General features: G+C 40.8%; 1 protein-coding gene across 8 annotated transcripts in view; it reads left to right on the top strand.

The window, feature by feature from the left end:
• The first annotated feature begins 1627 nt into the window (after nt 1-1627).
• Nucleotides 1628-21737, top strand: part of PTPN13 (protein tyrosine phosphatase non-receptor type 13) — a 171734-nt gene continuing 151624 nt past the window's right edge. For all 8 annotated transcript variants that reach the window (XM_034440431.3, XM_087875106.1, XM_087875107.1 and 5 more), the window contains exon 1: nt 1628-2472. The gene's annotated coding sequence lies outside the window, so the exon portion shown is untranslated. The remainder of the gene's footprint in view (nt 2473-21737) is intronic.

Consider the following 21737-nt stretch of genomic DNA (forward strand, 5'->3'; position numbering starts at 1 on the left):
TGCCCACAGAACCAGTAGTAAAAAAAAATTGGATTTCCCCATTGGTCTGTAGGTCTTAAAAAACAGAAAACCCAACTAAACTCAAAAATGTTTGTGAACCCATCTGATTGTGGATTAGTCAACAAACCATGTTTAAATAAATCACAGTTTAGCATGGTCTGTGAACTGGTTCACTAGTTGTGTTTACATGTACAGTATGCGAGAATGTTAAATGACAGATTAAAAAAAAACAGTGTTTTGCTCTGTGCAACATGTTAAACCATTTGGAGAAAGACATGCTAAAAACAAACAGTTATGGTATCATGTAATATATGAACCAGACTATGTAATTTAAATTTGCTCTAATCTTTTCAAGACCAGATCCTTTCATGCTAAATGCTTGCCATTTTTAATTTTAAAAGTTATTATCAAAAGAAAACACCCCCCCACCACCTTTTAATCAATTCATGGACATATATACCAGTTTGTTATAGAGATTAAGGTGCTGGCCTAGAAATCAGGAGACTGTTAAAACATGAAAGTCATCTGGGTGACTTTGGGCCAGTCACTCTCTCTCAGCCCAACCTACCTTGCAGGGATGTTGTTGTGGGGAAAATACGAGTAATATTGTGTGTGTTTCCTCTCGTAAGTTATTTATAAGAACAATAAACGTGGGATAAAAAAGTCACTGCATTTTCTTAGCCTAATGTAAGCAAAATAAAATAAGCTGAGATTGTGAAACTTGCTCTATGAAATATTATAAGTGGAAAACAATAAAATCAGCCAGCAAAAAAGGTGGCTATAAAAAATGACCTTGTTTATGTAAAGTTGCTTAGAGGGAGGAAGGAAGGAAGGAGAAAGAGGAAGGAAGGAAGGAGGAAAGAAAAAAAGGAAGGAAGGAGAAAGAAGAGGAAGGAAGGAAAGAAAGAAAAAAGGAAGGAGAAAGAAGAGGAAGGAAGGAGGAAAGAAAAAAAGGAAGGAAGGAGAAAGAAGAGGAAGGAAGGAGGAAAGAAAAAAAGGAAGGAAGGAGGGAAGGAGAAAGAAGAGGAAGGAAGGGGAAAGAAGAGGAAGGAGGAAAGAAAAAAGGAAGGAAGGAGAAAGAAGAGGAAGGAAGGAAAAAAAGGAAGGAAGGAAGGAGAAAGAAGAGGAAGGAAGGAGAGAAAAAAAGGAAGGAAGGAGAAAGAGAAGGAAGGAAAGAAAAAAGGAAGGAAGGAGAAAGAGGAAGGAGGAAAGAAAAAAAGGAAGGAAGGAAGGAGAAAGAGAAGGAAGGAAAGAAAAAAGGAAGGAAGGAGAAAGAAGAGGAAGGAGGAAAGAAAAAAAGGAAGGAAGGAAGGAGAAAGAAGGGGAAGGAAGGAGGAAAGAAAGAAAGAAAGAAAGAAAGAAAGAAAAGAAGGAACCCCTTTTCTTCTCCCTGTAACCCCATAAGGGGAAAAAAGGAGCACAATTTTCTGTAGGTTTCCTCGGCACTAAATCTCATACATTTTTAAAAACTTTTAAAGAACTTTGTCCCGGAACGGAATGCAGCTGGTTGTTTTCCTCTCCTCCTTCCCGCCTGATATATTTTTCCCCCCTCTTTTCCTGGCTTTATTATTTTGGGGGGTGGGGGTGAGGGGCTATATATACCCCCGAGTTACGGATGCTGCCCTTCGTCTTTTTGGAGCCGCTGGACCTTTTCTGGTTGCGGGAGTGGGGGGTGGGGGTGGGCGGCTTAATACTCCCCCCCACCCCCCCACCCCGCAGGTTCAAAAAACCCCCTTCTCAAAAAAGTAAATTAAAAAAAAAAGTAGCAACGTTGAGGCCAAGTCGAGGCCAAGCTTCGCGCGTAACCCGAGGAGGCCGAGGGGGGCTTTATTTTTTCCCCACTCTCCTCCTCCGAGGAGGCTGCCGTGGGGCGCGGCAGGAGCCCGGCAGGGCAGGCCTTGCGGTTGGCTTAGTAACCCAAGAGCGACTCCGACTTGCCAGGGCCTCGGCGCGGGGCGGGCCAAGCCGAGCGGGCGGTAGAGAAGGGCTGCTGCCGGCGAGCCTGTGTCAGCAGCTTCCCCGCTGCCAAGGAGGGCGCGAGAGAGCGAGCGGTTGCCTGCGCCGGTCCCAGCCAGCCCTTCCAAGAAGGCGCGCTCGCAGCCAGCCAAAGGCGCAGAGCCCAAAAGGCGGCCGGTCCCGGCTGCTGCGGGGAGGGAAGGCGAAGGAGGTCTCTCCCGCCTTGCTTGGTTCTTCCTTAAGGAGCCCCGGCTTGCAAGGGAGGCGGGGAGGAGAGAGAGAGAGAGAGACAGAGAGCGAGCGAGGGAGGCTGGGCTGGCGGTGGGTGGGTGGTGGAGAAGCGGTTGCTGCTGCTGCTTCTTCCAAGCCGGGCGAGGGGGGCGTCGGAGCAGCCGCCAGAGGAGATGTTGCCGCCGCCGCCTCCCCTCAGCTCCCGGCACTCGTGCGCGGCTTCCAGATAAAAGGGCATTCCCCACCACCACGCGCGTTCCCGGCACAGGATCGTCTCCCCGGCTGGTAAGTGACGTCGGCAGCAGCAGCAGCTCCTTGTGCGCCCTTTCGCCGGGTGGGGAAGGATTGTGGAGGAATGGTGGGGGGGGGGGGGAAGGCTAAGAAGGGGTCGCTTGCTTCCCTTTGTGTGCAACAATTGCGGGTCGGGATGTGTGTGTGTGTGTGTGTGTGTTGCAGAGGGGGGGGGTGTGCCCGAATACGTACGCCGCCCCCCCAGTTCTTGGACCGCATTTTTTTGAGGGGGGACCTTTTCGATGGGCGCGCAGAAGTCCCTGTTTTGGTGTGTTTGCAACTTTTAAAGCAAAGCTTTAAAAGTTTTCCGGGAGGTTGATGAAAATGTGACTTTGGGTTTTTACCGATGGGACGGATAGGTCTTTATAGAAAACGGGCTTTGTTCCTATTATAGTGTGAAAAAGGAAAAAAAAAAGTTGTGATTTTATTATTATTTTTTATTATTATTTTATTAATTTAATTTATATACCGCCCTTCTCCCAGAAGGACTCAGGGCGGTGTACGGCCAAAATAAAACACACAGATATAAAATTTAAAAAACCATTTAAGAAATATTAAATAATTTGGCCCATATCTAATTAAAATAAAACTACCCTGTTTTGGACATTTAAAAGTTAAAAGTTAACGATTAAAAATTTAAAAATTAGGCCAGCCCGGCTTGTTGGAATAAAAGCGTCTTGAGGGCATTTTGATGTGAATGCCTTCTTTTGCTGTAACAGAGAAGGTCGGAAGTCAGTGCTTCTTTTTCTTACTTTTTTTCCCTATCTTTCCTCTCTTCTTCTTTCCTCCCCTCCCCCAACTGCTTTTTTATTGACGTTGTATTTTATAATACTTTATAGTTCAATAAAAAATGTCTGGAAAAGTTTTCTGGGTTGAGTTGAAACTCCTGTCTCCCTCCTCTCCTGGAGTGGGATTGATGTGCACAAATTCCCATGGAAGGGACACACAAAGACACACACACACACACACACACACACACACACACACACACACCCCTCCTATTTTTTTTAAAAAAAAGTTATTGGAAATTAAAAGGGATGGGTTTTTGGAAAGCATAAAACTGGAGCTGTCTTCAGACAGGTTGGACTGGGTGTCCCATCGTCCTCCTCCTCTGGAGAACATTCAAGACGTGAGGGGAAAGTTGTAATATGGAGTGCACTGCCAGGCCAAGTTGTAGTAAATTTGGGATGGGCTGTTCTCCGCCATGGGAAAACCGTAAGAACATCTTATAAGGGCGTTTTGTTGTTTTGACAACGTTGAAATGCACTGCTGTGCTGACCTGCCCGGGGTGAAAGTGTGAATGCATAATTCTGTCTCCCGGCTGTCTTAGGGTTTCAGAGGTCAAGGTAGGGAGAAAGGTATTACCTGCCTCTTGTTTGGAATAAAGGCTGGTTATGTGCCTGTAAATTGCAAATAAAATGGTTTTGCTATGCTGTAAGGAAGCTTTGGTTAAGATTAAAAGTAAGACAGAGGTGAGGATGGCATTTCAAGGCACTTTCCTTTTATTTTCCTCATCCATTTTTTTGTGATCAGCCCTTCTGTGTTGAAATGGTTGTGGTGTCTCCACATAATAATGTGATAAAGGGAAAGAAAAATCCTAACTGTTTTGCTGCTGTTGTTGACTTTTGACCCTTTCCTGTGCAAAAACCTCAGGACTCTGGGGGGAACAGCTTTGCAAAGCAGCAAAAGTGCAGAAAACATTTGGAAAGAGAGTTGAATGTGCACAGTTCAGTTCTTGGGAGAGACCAAGATGTCTCAACTTTTGTTGGGAGAATGGCTTCTCAAGTTGTTGACATAGGATGCTTCAGTCCACTGAGTAATCTTGTTGAAGTTGGTTAAGAAATGGAGAAAGAGGAGAATAGTGCAGGGATAATACTAAGAGTAGTAGGGAACCCTTATTGGAGATAATACTCTGTGTTTGATATTTCTCTAATTCTAGTCAACACCTCCACAAAACCGCACCAGAATCTTTCCCGCATTGGTGAAGGTGTCGTTCTTTCTAAATGAAATGTTTAAAACAACAAAGGCAGTGACTTCACAAGAAAACTGCCAAGAGCTTCTCTCTTTACTGGTTTGGTTTGTTGGGCATAAAAAAAAAAGGGATAACCGGTTTTCTGTGCTGGGTGGATCTCAAGCATCCTCCCAACTCTCAGCTGTAGCTCTTTGGGGAGCAAATAGGATGCTTTTCTCCTGTTGTTGAAATAAGATATGAATATTGCTTGCAGCATAATGAGGTTTATCGGAGAGAGAGGGAGATAATTTCCAAGTGGGATTTTGACCATTTATCTGGGGGAAAAAATCCAAGGTGTGCTTGTTGTAATAAGGAGATAAGAAGGAGAAAACACCGTGGAGTATACACATCAATTAAAAACAGTGTTTTCAAGCTACCGGTGGAATTATACTCTAATATCTTTTTTTCACCAGGTTTACTGATGTTGATAATCATCAGTATGACTTCTTTCTTTATTTCCCCATAGGATCACACTTTTAGAGTCCCAGACAATCACTATCATACACACAAGCCTACACCTTCATCCCAGCCATTACCTTTTACTGTATCTTTATTGTGTAACTTTATTATTGATTAGCCACTAGGTCATATCAAAATTTAGAATATAAAACACAGAACGTTCATAAAAGCCTATGTGAAAATGGAATAAAAGAAACAGATTAAATAAAAAGAATAAAGCAAAGAATATAAATCATATTTCTGTGTCATCCCTGAAATTTATCCCAATCAGACTCACATATGGAGATCTTAACTGAATTGATTTATTCAAATAAAGAGCCATATTACATATGCTTTTTTTTAATTCTGACTGCACATGAAATATGTTGTTTAATATAAGGATCTCAATAGGTTGCTTTGTCTAATATGTGGCCTGAGGTATTGCTTTATTTCTTTTATTTATTATTGACATTCAAATAATGTGTGTGTTTTGTCTTTCGTCTCTGAAGCTCTGCAAATACAGGTAGTCCTCAATTTATGACCACAATTGAGCCCAAAATTTATATTAAGTGAGAAATTCGTTAAATGAATTTTGCCCCATTTTACGACTTTTTTTGACACATTTGTTAAGTGAATCACTGCAGTTGTTAAATTAGTAACACGGTTGTTAAGTGAATCTGGTTTCCCCCGTTGACTTTGCTTGTCAGGGCAAAAGGGGATCGTATGACTCCGGGACACTGCAACCGTCATAAATATGAGTCAGTTGTCAAGCACCCAAATGTAAATCATGTGACCATAGGGATGCTGCAATGGTCATAAGTGTGAAAAATGGTCATAAGTCACTTTTTTCAGTGCCATTGTAACTTCAAAAGGTCACTAAATGAACTGCTGTAAATCGAAGATTACCTGAACTAGTACGTTTCCATATTTAACCATAGTGCCCACCTCAGTACCTTTTAGATCATTCATGTCTTTTAAGTTCCATCCTAGGTAGAGGCAGATGTAGGGTCTCCTGCTTGGGCAGGGGGTTGGACTAGATGACCTGCAAGGTCCCTTCCAACTCTGCTAATCTGTTTAATAAGTCAGAGCTGCAAAAATAGTGACCCATTTTTCTTATTTTGAGGCCTTCAAGGAACTAAATTCATACCTTAAATATTCACAAATCTGAAGCCTTCATTTCATTCCTTAATTTGCTCCCAAGGTCTCAGAAATCTTGATTCCCAACCACATCCTCTGCTAGTTGTCCAGAGAGTAAAAGCAACATAAGGAAATTTTCCAGTCTTTCCTTAGTTCCAGCATCAATGTCCTGGTTTTGTCTTCTTTTTCCCCTCAAACTTTTGGAGTAGAATTTTGGAGCCTGCTACTCAAAGCTTTAGATGCAACCTACTGCACATTCCTGGCAAGAAGGACACAGTATTTGATATTCTCTTTCCTAACTCTTCACCTACTCACCCTTGCAGGATGTAGAAAACTAACAATTTACCGTATAAATTATTACAGTTTTGGAAAGCCTAGTAAAAGCATGTTATGAGCCAGTGTTAAATTCTGTGAAAAGGTACTGTCCAAAATGATGATGTTTCTGTTCAACATTTCCATTTCAACGTGATCTAAATACTGAGAAATCATATGGTCTGCTAGTAGTGGGAAAGATAGCCAAGGACTTTAGCATTATAGTAAGCTGCTTTATCTTAGGTGAGATTATCGGTCCATCTGTCCTGACATGGTTTGTCTTCCCACTGCCTACTTGCTGATTCTTGGAGATGGGACGCAAGACAAATTCAGAATAAACTCATGTGGCACCATGAAAGTATTTCCCTTTTCCTTCAAGAGTGCACTAAACATTGATCCCAGTCTTGTCCTGCCTGAATTGCCTTCCTAAAACAGAAACAGTTCATTCACTTTCTCTTTTTTTCCCCATGTATAGAAAAAAAAAATGTGGAAGAAATAGCTATGGTTCAGGAGAATTTGAAGATTGGCCTCTTGAAAGTATTTGAGTAGAGTAGGGAAGAAGCTGAACATGGCATTAGAATCCATTCAATAGATTAGATTCCATAAGACCTCCAAATATAAAATGGTTGTTCAGCTGTAATAATAGGCCACATAACCAAGACACGTGGATTACAAATAGGTATGTCAACTCTATCCCAACGTAACTGCAAACACAATGCGGGACCCAATGACACAAGCTGCAAACCTAGGAATTTCCATCTGACTTGTTCATCTTCCAGTGAGGAGTACGTTGTTCCGTTCTTGAAGGGGCCTGTTGCTTTTTTAAAAAAAAAAAATAGAACAGATCAGAGGTGGTATTCAGCCGGTTCGCACCGGTTCAGGAGAACCGGTAGCGGCGGGTGGGGGTGGGCCCAGCCCCCCCACTCCCCCGGCTCTAAGTCATGCTATTTAGGCACGTTTTCGAGGCTGGGTGCATGCGTGGAAGGTGCACGAGCGAGCTAAGCGCATGGGCGGAAGGCCAGGTGCATGCATAGACAGTGCGCACGAAGCAAGTGAGTGCGCAGGCAGCAAACTGGTGGCAAAGGTAAGTGAAACCCACCCCTGGAAGAGATAATTCCATCATGTAAAAGAACAAACTGAGGCCAAATTTTGGGAAGTTGTTGAGAAATTATTGGAAGCAAATTAAATCCAAGGACCCTTAATGTTGGGTTGAAAGTTGGCGTAGTTTGAGAAAGAAACTTCAACAGAGATTCCTTCTGCCAGGATTTTGCTCCATTTAGAATTTATCAGGAAGGTCCTTTGTTTAGGGCAGAATCAAGACATGGCTTTCTTTCATTACAGGAATTCAACGTGTGCGAGAAAACTAGAGTTAATGAATTATGCTTGCTTCAAATATTCATTGTACCTTTTCCGATATACTGTACCTACTTGTGATTTACTAACAATCTTTATAGACTGGGAACCCTTTCATTTTCATGGTCAATTAATTCAGTTGATTATATTTCTTAACACGAGCTCAGCTCCATTTGTGTTTACCTGCTGAAAATACTGTTCTGTGAATTTGACTGATGAAGAGGATTCTGGTTCATGTCACATTAAACCTGTTAATCTTTCTGGAATCCTGAGGCTCCTTAGTAGGGATTTTAATTTAACTTCCTAAGTCTTTTATGTATTCCACGACTATCCTAGTATTATATAGATGTTTCACAAGGTATGAAAGGCAGGCAGATGCCAGTTCCTAAACACATGAGAAGTCCTTCTATTCAACTTTATTTATTTTTCCCTAGAAGGGAAACAATAATATATCACAAGCCTACCTTTGTCAAAAATATAGTTACTTCAAGTCTTAGAGAAGGAGTAATAGGAGAATTGGGGTCAGACAACGTTGCTAGCAAATAGCTCCTATGAGCTATGAGCTCACTTTGAAGTAATCCAGTTGAGGTTAACTGACTTATTTACATATAAATGAGTGTCATAAAGCCTCTTGGTCAAAGGTCCAAGTAATCCAGTATTTTAGCCAAGCATTTAGAAAACCCACAAGCAGGACTTAAGATACAATTTGCCATTTGTTGCAAGAGGCCAACTGTTATATTACTCAAGAAGGATGACCACCAAGACGGTTTTTTATCAATAAGCTTTCAACATACGCTTCCTTGGATGCACAAAATTCTTTTTCAGGCTTTTACCTTCCTCCGAAGGAGACCCTCCCTAATATGATCATTTGAAATTTAATTCTTTTAATAGCAAATGCTAAGAATAGAAATTCTCCCAAGGAGATAAAAGTTGCAAGGGACATGCAGGTTTTAGAGCAGAGATTTAAATTTATGTATGTATGTATGTATGTATGTATGTATGTATGTATCTATCTATCTATCTATCTATCTATCTATCTATCTATCTATCTATCTATCTATCTATCTATCTATCTATCTATCTATCTATCTTATTTTTCGGAGTATAAGATGTACCGGAGTATAAGACGCAGCTTAGTTTTTGGGGAGGAAAATGGGGGGGGGGAACTGCCTACCAGGTATTCATCTGCCTAGCGTCCTTAGTCTGGTCAGCTTCAGCACATTAGTTTGCTGGTTTTTTATCCCCTGCTTGGGGATAAAAAACAGCTTCTAAGGCACAACTGAGAGGAAGCAGCAATGAGAAAAGCAGGCAAAGCATGAGGGAGATCGCTTCACTCGGCTAGCGCCTAGTTAGGGCTGGAAAAAAGCTTCTACAGAACAGCTGAGAGTCGGAGCAAAGCATGGAGATCGCTTGCTATCGCCTCATTAAAGCACAGCGGAGAGTTGAGGGAGCAGACAAAGCTGGGAAGATCGCTCGCTAGTGCCTCGTTAGGGCTGAAAAAAAAGCTTCGAAAAAGCTACATTCGGAGTATAAGACGCACCCAAATTTTCAGCCTCTTTTAGGGGGGAAAAAGGTGCGTGTTATACTCCGAAAAATACAGTATTTATTTTATTTATTTATTAGTATGTCAAACATGCACAAGATAACAGGTATGAATATGAACATGGACATGAACAGGGGAAATGAATACAAATAAATGGGGACAGTAGGACAGAGATGGTAGGCAGGCTGGTGCGCTTATGCACGCCCCCTTTACTGACCTCTTAGGAATGGGGTGAGGTCCACGGTAGACAGTATGAGGTTGAAGCTGTAAGGGTTTGAGGATGTAACAACAGAGTTGGGTAGAGCATTCCAGGCGTTGACCACTCCATTGCTGAAGTCGTATTTTCTGCAATCGAGTTTGGATTGCTGAATTCAAATCACAAATTGTTGTGATTTTGGACAAAATTATTCCCCTAGTTCTCATCCTTCACCTCTATAAGACAAAAGTGGGTGCTTTAAAATCAAACCTGACTAGGGAGATTATGCTGCATGTCCCTTGCAACTTTTATCTCCTTGGAGAATTTCTATCTTTAGCATTTGCTATTAAAATAATTAAATTTCAAATGATCTTATTAAGGAGGGTCTCCTTCAAAGGAAAGTAAAACCAGCCAGCCCTATTTAATCAAAAAGTGTGAAGAAGTCACTACAGTTGTTTGTTGTGTGGTATTGAGCAAGCCACATTGTTATGTACATCCCACAGATCTTAAGGAGGATTATTTTGAATGCATAAATAAAAATTACAGTTACAGATAGCCCTCGACTTACAACAGTTCATTTAGTGACCATTCAAAGTTACAACAGCACTGAAAAAAGTGACACATGACCGTTTTCTGTACTTACGACTCCTGCGGCATCCCCATGATCACGTGATCGAAATTCAGACATTTGGCAACTGACTCATATTTATGACGGTTGCAGTGTCCCGGGAAAATGTCATTTCCTTTTGCGACCTTCTGGACAAGCAATGTCAATGGGGAAGCCAGATTCACTTAACAAGCAGGTTACCAACTTAGCAACTGCAGTGATTCACTTAACAACTGTGGCAAGAAAAGTCGTAAAATGGGGCAAAACTGACTTAACAAATGTTTCACCTAGCAACAGAAATTTTGGGCTCAAATATGGTTGTAAGTCGAGGGCGACCTGTATTGCTTGCTCTTAGAATCTGGAAAAGAAAAGAAAAGAAAATGTGTCTTCAAATACTTTTTAAAAAGGAACATTTCGGGAAAAGGGTTCATGGATGGTTAAGAAATAACATCTATCTCCTCTGATCATGAGAATGTTGCATCTTAGATTGTAGCTTTAATTCATTTATGAATAGAGACCAAATGCCATGCTGCCATATTTTTGATTCAGAATGGAGATGGGTGACCTGTCAATTTGAATAGTCACATCTATGAATCTATCAGTTTAATATTCTTTTTTTGTTTGTTTGTTTGTTCCATGGAGCAAGCAAGTATGGTGACAGAGAAAGTATGTCTCTTGGGTACCACTAGGTGACATTGTTTCCCTAGAACAGGGGTCAGCAACCTGTGGCTCTGGAGCCGCATGTGGCTCCCTGTCACTGGTTGGTGCCACAATTTTGAGAGGAGCTTCCAGTTAGGGAGGGGGGAAGCATGGCGTGCCAGGAGGAGACTCTATGGCAAAGGGAGGGTTTTCTGGTTGGCTCCACAATTGATGGGGCTTTTGGTTAGGACAGGTAGAGGAAAACGGACACCGCACTAGGAGTAGAGTCTATGGTGGGAGAACAGGACTTCCGGTCGGCTCCAGAATTGAACAGGGACTTCCGGTTAGGATTTTTGTGGCTCTTTGAGGGTTTAAGGTTGCCGACCCCTGCCCTAGAAGGATTACTAAGTCATGCCCACTTTAAGAGACTTGGTGTGACAGGCACAGATTTTTGGAAGCAAGCATTCCCGCAGATAATCTAGTCCTGTGTTCTGTAAAGCTTTTAAAGACAAACCAGCATCTTGGATTGCATCCAGAAACTGACTGGTAGCCGGTACAGCTTGCAAAATAGCAGTCCCACATGGGTGAACTCTGATGTACTCCATATTGTTCACACTGCATTCTAGACCAAACGAAATTTCCAAATGTTTTTTAAGGGCATCCTGATGTAGAGCACATTGTAGTGGTGAGAAATGACTAAGGCATGGGTGACTGTGATCAGAGCCTCCCAATAAAGTATTTATGATTGCCACCAAATTACTTGAGCAAGAGTCATTAGCCCAAAAAGGGATCAAGTGACCCACCAATTCTGCCTGGGGAAGTTCTATCCCATCTAGCTTTAAAGATAGATATTCCCCAATATGATGGAACTCCAAGCCTTAAAAGTGTGTATAGTCAAGGCTATGGTTTTCCCAGTTGCAATGTATGGCTGTGAAAGTTGGACCATAAGGAAGGCTGAGCGTCAAAGAATTGAGGCTTTTGAACTCTGGTGCTGGAGAAGACTCCTGCGAGTCCTTTGGACTGCAAGGTGATCAAACAGGTCAGTCCTAGAGGAGATCAATCCTGACTGCTCTTTAGAAGGCCAGATCCTGAAGATGAAACTCAAATACTTTGGCCACCTAATGAGAAGGAAGGGCTCACTGAAGAAGAGCCTAATGATGGGAACCATTGAGGGCGAAAGAAGAAGGGGACAGCAGACAACGAGGAGGCTGGATGGAGTCACTGAAGCAGTCGGCGTAAGCTTAAATGGACTCCAGAGGATGGTAGAGGACAGGAAGACCTGGAGAAACGTCCATGGGATCACGATGGGTCAGACACAACTTCACAACTAACAACAACAACCAAGCCTTAGCCCCTCAGTCTTGCCAGGGTTGAGTTGTAACCTAGTTTTCCCCATCTGGACCTTTATCATTTCTGGGTATTGGGTAATAAAACTAATGATATCACTTGTATAGTCTGTGGCAGAGATTTATAATTTAATATCATTCACCTACCTTACTCCCTGATAGCAAATAACTTTAGCCAGTGATTTCATGAGATGTTTAATAGAGAGAGTTGAACCCCGAGGCACTCCACACATCAGGGATCTAGGATTGAACTTCTCCTCCAACTGGTACTAGCCGTGACAACCACAGAGCTCTGGTGGCTCAGCAGACTAATTAACATCCACTTACATCTGCTGCCTGCAATTACTGCAAGTTCAAATCTCACCAGGCTCAAGGTTGACTCAGCCTTCCATCCTTTCTAAGGTAGGTGAAATGAGGACCCAGATTATGGGGGCAATAAGCTGACTTTGTATAAATATACTGTCAGGGTGGCAATTAATCCCATTCTGCTTTTGGGTAATTGCACCTTGATTAGAGAATGGATCGTGACCTTCCCTTGAAGTATACTTTAAGAAAATAAACCCGAAGATATATTTTCTAAGAAAAACTCATTTATTTTTATAAAGAAAATAAAACATCTTACTGGCTAATTAACTACATCTTGGCAAAGCTTTCCCGGCCACCTCTCTTGGCCGGAGAACAAAGAAAAGTAGAAGAAAGTGAAAGAATGTGGACATGCGCAGTTAGCTTAGAGATAAGAGCTCTGATCAGCTACGGTAAGTCTTAGAGTTCAAGCACAGCTGGCAAATACAAAAAAACACAGTGACATATACAAAAGTATGAAGGCTATTGCTTAATGCATTGTAAGCCGCCCTGAGTCTCCGGAGAAGGGCAGCATATAAATCAATTTAAAAAAAAAAAAAAAAACACTGCAAAAATGTGCTGCCCAACTCCCAACCCCTCTGCTATTCTGTCCAGAAGAACACCAGAGTCAGTAATACTAAAAATGCTGATATATCTGTGAGGACAAGGATGGACAAGTCACCCTAGTCCCGAGTTCTGTAAAGGTCATTCACAAGTGCAGTCAACGTGGTCTTGATATTATGACCTACTGGAAACCTCTGGTTTCAATCTTCCCTAGTTAATCTCATATTTTATAGTTTTCTTTTGATAATCTTTTTTTTTTTTCCTTTTGTGAGTTTTTATCGTATTTTTCGGAGTGTAAGATGCCCCAGACTATAAGATGCACCTAGTTTTACAGGAGGAAAACAAGAAAAAAAAGTTTTTGACCCCCGCGCATCACATTTTGGCCCTCCCCGGCTCCCAGAAGCACTTTGTAGTGCTCTGCACATCATGTTTTTGCCCAAAACAGGCCCGTTTTCACAAAAAATGCGCCCATTTTTGGCCTGCAGAGGGCTTCTGAGGGCCGGGGAGGGCGAAAATGGAGCACACAGAGGGTTCTGGAGCCCCAAAACAGGCCTGTATTTGGTCTATAAGATGCACTGAAATTTTCACCCACTTTTGGGGGGGGGGGGAGTACGTCTTATACTCTGAAAAATACGGTAATTGAAGCCTTAAAGCAATTTTGGTGAAATACAGTTTTTCAGTGGAATATCATTAGCTTTGTGTAATTCTGCAATAAAGAATATCTACACTATCTCTATCTATCTGTTTGTGTATCTGTCTCTACCTACCTACATACCTATCTACTTACCTCCCTCCCTCTTCTATCTATTAAATTATCTGAGTGTATTATTTAGTCACAGTCATATTTATCAGTATTCTTTCTCTTATTCATAGCTCACTTGGAGCACAGGTTCTCAAAAGTTTGAACTCCGATCTTTAACACATTCTTTATTATTCCTACACCTTCTTATCCTTTGAGAGATACACCTAAACTCCATACTTGCAAGGCATTAAAACCACTCCTAACAAGAGTTTCATCTCTGGCTTCATCTATAAACAGTTGCCCAGTTTTCTGGTTCTACAGGTATGGCAGCTGTAGTTTTCACCTCACCCATCACCCAAATTTCTTGTTTCTGTTCCCATTCATATTATGTTAATTTATTGCATATCATTACATATGTTGCCTAATAGTATGGGAAGGAGTAAGGACCTGCGTATAATTGGAAAATTCTGGATGTAAGCTCCTGGCACAATTGCTTCTCTCTTTCCCTCTTCTCTATATAGGTTGGGGAAAAAATAGTTTTATAATATCCTATCTTACCATTACCACAGTCCCTCTGTCAGGGTGGTTTCTAAATTTGATAAATAAATAACATTTCAGAAATAACGTTTGATTTCTTGATAAGATTTTTATTATTCATTTTTTTAAAAATTTCTTTTCACTGTGTAGGAAGTTAGCACCCACCCTCTCCTAGGAAAATGAAATAATCTAGGAAATATTAAAAAGGCAGAATATTGTATTTCCATGGATGAGAAATGGAGAAACATGTTTTTAGGCAGGAAACAGACTCACTCTTAATAGCCCCCACCATCCTCAATAGCCCACAGCAGATGTTAAGAGATAAAAGAGATAGCTAGGTCTATTCATAGGCAAATGCCCTCACCCAAGATCCAATAGGTAGGATTAGCCCTCTACCCATCTAGCAACAGAACAGAACATGGCACCTGGGAAGATTACATCACCCAGCAAGGCTCAACCAAGCCTGGGACACAGGGCAGCCTACAGAGTTGCCCCTGCATGGCCACATGGGAGTCTGACAACCAATCAGAATACAAGCTCAAATTCAAAGCCCAACAGAGGGCATAAAACCAAGGCACTCTCAGCATCTCTGCCCTTTTTCTGCTCAGGAACTCAAGCCATGTGATCCTGTTCATCAAGCCATGTGATCCTGTTCTTTCCAAGCAACCTCCATGAATCCAGTCTCTTTTTCCCCACTTGGAACTGAACCCAGAAGGATATTTCTTCCAACAACTCTAGTAGTATCATCAGAGAACATAAGATGTGCGTTGAGATCAGTATATGAGCAGGTCAAGTAGCAAATGAAACCCTACAGCCACAACTAGTAGCTAATTAAAGCCACACTACTGGGATTGTTGCCTTAAAATAGTTAGACATCAGCTCGACAATGTAATTTTTACAATGTGTCGTACTTTTTGGTTGGCCAAAGGTTTGTTGTTGACCCCTGAAGGTAAGCAGATGTTCAACCTCAGGTTGAGCAAACCAGTAAACAGGCAATTAAGGAGATGGACAACCAAGTGGAGAAGAAGCTTAGTCTTCCTGAGATAAGTTCACTTCATAACGAATCCTACCTCGTTGCCTTCTTATGTTCATCCCTTTCAGTGAGGGAAACAGCAGTACAGGTAGCTCCTGACTTACAACAGTTCATTTAGTGACCATTTAAAGTTGCAACAGCAGCGAAAAAAGTGACTTACGACCTTTTTTCACATTTACAACCCTTGTAGCGTTCCCCGTGATCATATGATCAAAATTCAAATGATTGGCAATTGGCTCCTACCTATGACCATTGCTATGCCCCGGGGTCACGTCATCACCTCTTGCGACCTTCTGACAAGCAAAGTCAATGGGGAAGCCAGATTCACCTAACAGCCTTGTTACTAACTTATCAACGGTGGCGATTCACTTAACAGCTGTGGCAAGAAAGGTTGTAACATGGGCCAAACTCATTGAACAACAAAACATTTGGAGGCTCAGTTGTGGTCGTAAATTGAGGACTACCTGTACTAATGTCCATCCATCTCTGGTTATACAAGGTAGCCCAAGAGGCTGGTACAACAAACACACATTTTTATCTCTAACTCAGTACCCAGGGGAGTAGTAAAATCTGACTACACTCTTATATTTTCTAAAAATTAGATATGTCCAGTGATGAAATCCAAATTTTTTACTACCGGTTCTGTGGGCGTGGCTTGGTGGGCATGGTGTGGCTTGGTGGGCGTGGCAGGGGAAGGATACTGCAAAATCTCCATTCCCACCTCACTCCTGGGGTAGGATACTGCAAAATCTCCCCACTCTGGGGCCAGCCAGAGGTGGCATTTGCCAGTTCTCCAAACTACTCAAAATTTCTGCTACTGGTTCTCCAGAACCTGTCAGAACCTGCTGGATTTCACCCCTGGATACCTCCCATTAGAAACAAAGCTTACCACCAAACTACATTATATTCCTAACAATTAGGAAACATGCAATTTTAGAATAAATGGAAGAGGGTCTTATCCAGAGGGGTTAATTTGGATGAAATGAAGAACGTCTTATAGGCCTGAACTGGGGTAATATGATATGGTCTTTCAAAAGTGATTCACGCTGTTGCTGTTTTAAACCTGCTTCTAGGAAGACTTGAAAAATGAGAGAACTAAGATCATGTCTGAACTTGTTCAGCATTAGTATGAAACTGTCCTGTTTGAAACGCATTCTGGATGGCTGGTCTGCCCATTTATACAGCACAGGTGAACTTTTTATGAGCTGTACACTGAAAATAGATGCAAAGTTTAACTAGAAAAGATGTACCTGTTTTTTTTTCCTTGTTAAAAAAATCTTTTCTAGGTCTCTCAAGATGGGGGGGAGGTTGGACTCATGGGTGAAATCTACTTACCTTCTCTACTGGTTCGGAAGCGCACATGTGCCATTCCAATTTTGGACCCTCTGTGCATGCACAAAGCCTTCTGCGCAGAGGGTCAAAAACAGGTTACTTCCTGGTTGAAACCAAAAAGTAATGATGTTTGGGCAGGTGAGCGCAGTCTTGTGCTACCGCTGCTATCATTTCACCGAACCACGTGCTGCCGCCTCTACTGGTTCGCCCGAATTGGAGCGAACCGGTAGCATTTCACCCCTGGTTGGACGGTTTCACATAGCACAAAGTTCTAGGTTGAACTTTTTTCTCTTGGGTCGCAGAAAATCATAACTGTGATTGAAGAAACTATCGAAGCATGATCTGGCAAAATTTCTGTACTATTATTGAATGTCCCATATATTAATAAACCAAATGAATTTGCTCTGCCAAAAAAAAAATGATTGTGATGGTAATAAAAAAAAAAAAGCAAGCAGGCTCATTGGTGTAGAACTAACTTGGAAACTAGGACAAAGCTCCTGGTATGGATTTCTTGTGTAGCCTAGGGAAGCTTTTCATCCAATACCACACTACAACAATTTTGTGTGGGGGATTAGGGAAATGTTTGCTTAGAAGGGCTGCTTTTATATCCAAAGGCCAACAGCCTTTCATTGCTGCGAATCACATTTCCCATCACTTGGGAAATACATGGGAAACTAGAAGGTTATAGTTAGCTGTATATTTTTTTTCCTGTTTGAAAGTCGAACACATTTATCATTTTTCATAAACTTGGATAGTCTTCTGCTACTATCTGTGAAATGCTACTCGTTGGATGTGTGTGTGTGTGTGTGTGGCTGTGCCTTATGAAAGCACTGCTCTCAAATAAAGGTAGTCCTTGACATATGACCACAATTGAGCCCAAAAGGTGATCACCTGACCCCGAGATACTGCAGCGGTCATAAATATGAATCAGTTAACAAGTGTCCAAATCATGTGACATTAGAGATGCTACAATGGTTGTAAGTGTGAAAAATATAAGTTCATTTTTTTTAAAGTGCAGTTGTCACTTCAAATGGTCACTAAATGAGCTGTTGTAAATTGAGGGCTACCTGTACTAAATATTAGTCAGTTTGTTTTGAAATAAAAATTCTTAGACTGAAAAAGTGCATTGAATTCTGTTGCCCACTTAGTTTCTGTTCTGTTTTGGTCACGTTTTGGCTCTTAACAAGAAATATGCTGCTATTTTAAGAACTGATGCAGGGGTGAATGCTCCCGGTTCGGACCGGATCACCTGATCCAGTAGCGATGGCCGCGGGTGATTCAGAGAACCGGTAGCAAAAATCCCTGCGCGCCCCCCCACCCCACCATGCCCAGCTGAGCCGCACGATCATCAGAGGCTTTTTTATTTTTTTACTTTTAAAAACATTTTTCTACAACCTCTTCTGACAAAAAAATGCTTTTAAAAATAAAAAAAGAGCCTCTGATGATCGCGCGGCTCAGCTGGGATCATCAGAGACTTTTGAAAGCATTTTTTAAAAAGCCTCTCTGACGATCCCAGCTGAGTTGCCTGATCGGCAGAGGCTTTTCAAAGCATTAGAAAAAATGCTTTGAAAAGTTTTTTTTTTAAAGTTGGCCACGCCCACCCAGTCACATTACCCCACCACCACCAAGCCACGCCCACAGAACCGGTAGTAACAAATTTTACATTTCACCCCTGAACTGATGAATAACTCTGATTTTGTGCCAGAAATTAAACAGAAGTCCTTTTGGGGAGCACCTTCAGTTTATAGGCAGTGTGTGCAGTGTTGAATCCTATTCTAAAAAGAAACATTCCAAGAATTTTTTAAAAAAGAGACATTTTATGTAAAATGACAGTTGTTGCATCATATGTTCAGTTGCATTATGAATAGTTTTATCCCTGAATTTATTAAGGTGATTAAAGCCTGATGCCACAGACAGTCCAATGGACACCAAGAGTGTTGATTTTGGCATATTTTCTGTCTCTATTTTAATAGATTATTTTTTTATGGATAGAGAAATTTCCCAATAATTTCCTTCTTCGTAGTTATGATAGGACTGCCATAGAAAAACTTCCTGGTAGAAATTTTCTTCTGAGATCTAGCAACAGGGCTAGTTTTACAAATAGCGAATGAGATATAGGTGGCTAAGAAAAGGGAAAGCTAAGGAAGGTGCTATGAAAATAATAGCCTTTCTGAAGAAACTGGTTTAAATTCACCTCTAGACGAGATGGGCAGGATGTAAGTTAATTGGTTGGATGGATGGATGGATGGATGGATGGATGGATGGATGGATGGATGGATGGAAAAATGAATGAATCAAAAAATTAATTTAAAATTTTACTTTTTCCCTAAGATCAAGAGGTGCAAGGGGAATCTAGGAGACCAATTGGCTTGATTATTGCAAAGCTGTTGGAATCTCTGCAATTTATGCATTTAAGTCTTTCAATGGTAACAGATGCTAAGGAACATTTTCCAAGACTCCATTGCTGCGGATATTCCCCCACCCCACCTCCCCGTAATGGACAGTCGCTGATGAGCCTGTTTGTCTTGAATAGTTTAGGGACTCTGTTTACAGAAGTCAGAGTAGTGTAACATTCCCAAGTGTTTTTGTCCCGAGCAAATTGCTTTTCAGTTGGAGCTGGGATTTTCTGGAACGCTGACATTCAGTTTGTTTTTAATATTTTCCAACATTTTAAATAAAGTTGTTTGAACTTCATTTATTTTTAGTATTTGTACTGCATTAACTTGGCAAGGATACATTAGCGAAATATAACAGATGCAAGAAGAAGTTATATAATGGCAGCAGTGCAATAAAATGATATATAACGATAACAATATATAATAAAACAAGGGAGAAGAATATTCATATAAAAGTAGTCCAGCCATTTAACACATTACCGTCAAGACCACATGATTTATGTGTTTTTTTTAAATGATGTTTTATTTGATTTTTAGCAAATTTCTAATATGTTATGCAATCCAGGAAAATGTTAATAGAGGGAGATCTCTGACACCTTTGGCCAAACATTTTGCTTTCAAAGTCTTATTTTGGGATGGCTATCCCCATTCCACCACATCACAGCTTGGTGAACAACTCTCGTGGCTGTATGCTGTTGGAGCAGTTTGAGTGTGCAATAATCATAATAATAATAATAAAATCTCTGCTGGAGCCACAGTTGTTATTCCCACTGGGGAAGTAGGTTAAACAGTTCTGTGCTTGTCTATTCTTGTGCCTGGAAAAAGGTGCAAGTATGAACATTTCAGATTGCAGGAGGTGACCTAGCAGTTGAGTGGCTATGATACTTTGAGCAAGCATTATTTGACTTAGCCTATTATCACCAAGATTATAGGCACTGTGCTTTGCAACTCCTTATTTCTGTAATGGAACTTGTTCCCATCTATTAATTCCACACTCCTCTTGGAGACTTTCTCTTCCTTACTACCAGATCTCTTCGGCATGCAAGAGGATGAACGTAGGTGTCCTTCATTGACAAAGGTATGGCAGAAATACGAAGATGAAATAATCCAGATGATTGATACACAGGAGGATGAAATTATATAAAAATGACGATGCCCTGTATTGTAATTAATTACATTAATTGCATTTTCTTTGCACATATGTAACAGTGTGCAGGTGGGCATTGTTTAGCTGAGGCAATAGAAAAAGGAAAGGCTCTGAGTTGGGAGTTGGGAAAGAGTAGACCACCGATCTTTGCTTCTTTTTTTCATGGTATTCCTGAAGGAGCTGAACAGTTCCAGAAAAAAATGTCACTCAGTCTGATTACAAGGATCCATGTGAGAGACTAAATGTGTCTTAAAATGCTGAATTTTGCGTTGGGTGTACCTGAAAGATCTACAAATGACATCTTTTAGGTAGCTGTTAAAATGGTCTCTTCGTCCAGGTCTTCCCTGAATGCCAAAATAGTTTTGTTTTCTCCTTAGTTTACATGCTTTGTACTGTTTTAATGTACTAGTTTCATTTTAATTACTTACGGTAAATCACTTTGATATTTCTAATAGCTGTAACCTGCATATAAATATATTTACTTTATAATAATACCCCTTTAGGGTAAAACTTTAGGATAAATATTAGAGTTTTTTTTCTTGACAGACATTTTATTCCTGGAAAAAAGCATGGAAAATTAAAATAAAATAAAAGAAGCACTAAAATGAATACTGAATTAATGGAGTCGCCTGTGATGAAATGGGTAATGAATGAATGAATGAATGAATGAATGAATGAATAAATAAATAAATAAATAAATAAATAAATAAATAATTAAGAAATGTATCTAACCCAGTCTTTCCCAACTAAAGCCCCTTTAGACTTCAACTCTTAAAAGTCCACACCAATGTGGCCATTGCTGAAAACTATGGGAATTGAAGTCCATGCAGCTGGAGATAACTCAAATTGGAGGAGGTTAATTCAATTCAACCTTTACTGTTTATAGTTGATAATTGCCCTAATTTTGTAAACATCTTTAATGAAGAACACCCTACCATTTCCTGAGACAATTCTGCTTCAAAGCTTATCAGCACTTATAATTAGGAAGTTGCTTTTACCTAAAATTTGTCCCTGGATTTTTTACTCGAAGAACAACAAATTTCCTTCATTCTCTTATTTTTTTCAACACATTATTTGAACACAGTTATTTCTCTTCTTAATCTTTTAATCTTAGACAATCAGACTTTCGTTGTTTTAGACAAAATAAATGCAACCTTTTCACTTACTCTTCATTAAGCTTTGGCTTCCTGACATTCTAAATACCAATTCTTGACAATTCTGCTCTCTGGACCTGACCACATGTACAAGGAATTTTATAGTCTTCCCTGTTAATGATGTACAAATTTTTAAAGTTTGAAAATAGATTTATATAGCCATGCATGTCCTATTCACCTAGTCCTGGTATCTGGATCATGGGGAAGGGGACGGTGGCGTTTTGTACAAATTCGAAAACTACGTTGCCCCAGCCAACAGATGTCTGATTTTAAAAATGCAAAGTAGAGTCAGGCATAGCTCAGATTTGGATGGATAGAAGATCATGAAAAAAATCTTAGGCTTAGATTGGAAGTAAAAAAATCAATTCCTGAGGAAACGAATGGCAAATTCCTTACGTATTGTTGCCAAGAAAACAAGTTTACATCAATA

Source organism: Pantherophis guttatus, chromosome 8, assembly GCF_059756535.1.
Source record: "Pantherophis guttatus breed Tessera chromosome 8, ASM5975653v1, whole genome shotgun sequence".
NCBI lineage: Eukaryota > Metazoa > Chordata > Lepidosauria > Squamata > Colubridae > Pantherophis > Pantherophis guttatus.